Raw genomic sequence first — 1481 nt, forward strand, 5'->3', positions numbered from 1 at the left:
TTCCCCTCATTTTTCCCCATTTTCCCCGCTTTCCCGCCCTTTTCCCCTCAGCCAAGGCCTCCCGCCTCTCGCTGCCGCTGCCGCCTCTGGCCCTGCGGCCTCTCCCGCTGCGCTGGGGCGCGGCCGATGCGGCCCGGGGAGCCCCGGACGACCCCGACGAGGACGCGGAGGACGCGGAGGAGGCTCCGGAGCCCGAGGGGGCCTCCCCGGGGCCCGTCCCGCTCGTGGTTTCCACCTGGACCGGCCGCGGCCTCCGCGGCCTCCTGAAACCTCCGCGGCGCCCGCCGGAAGTGGGACTGAGCTCCAACCGGAAGCGCAAAGCGGTGTCGTTCTTCGATGACGTCACCGTGCACCTCTTCGATCAGGTGATTGGCCCCCCCCCGCGGGTTGATTGACGCGGCGGTTGTCCAATCACGGAGGGGGTGACGGACGCCATTTTGTTGCAGGAGACGCCGACCAACGAGTTGAGCGGCCAGAGCGCCCCCGAGGGGCCCGCGGGGGTGGCGCCCCCTGATGGCCTGGGTGGGTTCGGGGATTTTGGGGGAAAATTTGGGACTTTTGGGGAAAAAAATGGGAAATTTTGAGGGGAAAAAGGGAGGTTTGGAGGGAAAATGTGGGAATTTTGGCGAAAAAAATGGGGAATTTTAGGGGGTAGTTGGGAATTCGGGTAAATTCGGGAGGTTTGGGGAAAAAATTGGGAATTTTGGGAAAAATTTTGGGGAAAAATTGAGGAGGGTTTGGAGATTTGGGGGTGAAATTTTGGGGAAATTTGGGGGTTTTGAGGAGGAATTTGATGATTTTTGGGAAGAATTTGGGGGATTTTGGGAAGAATTTGGGGGAGAATTTTGGGAACTTTGGGATTTTGGGGGGAAATTTGAGAGGAAATTTGAGGAGAATTTTGGGGAGAAATTTGGGGGATTTTGGGGTCCCAAAAGGGAAATATGGGGATTTTTGGGTGAAATTTGAGGCAAAATTTGGGAATTTGGGGATTTTGAGGAGAAATTTGGGGATTTTTGGGAGAATTTGAGGTGAAATTTGGGGATTTTGGGGTCCAGAGAGGGAAATTTGGGGATTTTGGGCAGAAATTTGGGAATTTTGGGGGATTTTTGGGAGACATTTGAGGAGAAATTTGGGAAGTTGGGGATAAATTTTTGGAGAAATTGGGAAATTTGGGGGAAAAATTTGTGGGGGATTTTGGGGTCCCGAGAAGGAAATTTTGGGATTTTTGGGGTAAATTTGAGGCCAAATCTGTGAATTTTGGGATTTTCCTCCCGCAGCCGCCGTGGAGAACTGAGCCCCGGGGGTGGGGGAGGGGCGGGGCACAAGCCCCTCCCCCGAAGCCACGCCCCCTCAACAAACCCCTCCCCCCCTCTCGAGGCCCCGCCCCCTCCGGAATTGGGGGTGGGGGAGGGCCAATAAAAATTCCAGGGATCCTGGATTTTACTGGGAAGGGGCGGAGTCAGAGTGGTTTGTACTGGTTT

General features: G+C 55.6%; 1 long non-coding RNA gene across 1 annotated transcript; it reads left to right on the plus strand.

Moving 5' to 3' along the window:
• The first annotated feature begins 44 nt into the window (after positions 1 to 44).
• Positions 45 to 1438, plus strand: LOC121358007. Its single transcript, XR_005955820.1, has 3 exons — positions 45 to 365; positions 447 to 522; positions 1278 to 1438. It is a non-coding gene; the product is annotated as an uncharacterized LOC121358007 (long non-coding RNA).
• Positions 1439 to 1481: the final 43 nt, after the last annotated feature.

Source organism: Pyrgilauda ruficollis, unplaced genomic scaffold, assembly GCF_017590135.1.
Source record: "Pyrgilauda ruficollis isolate IOZ18807 unplaced genomic scaffold, ASM1759013v1 scaffold3652, whole genome shotgun sequence".
NCBI classification, from domain to species: Eukaryota; Metazoa; Chordata; class Aves; order Passeriformes; family Passeridae; genus Pyrgilauda; species Pyrgilauda ruficollis.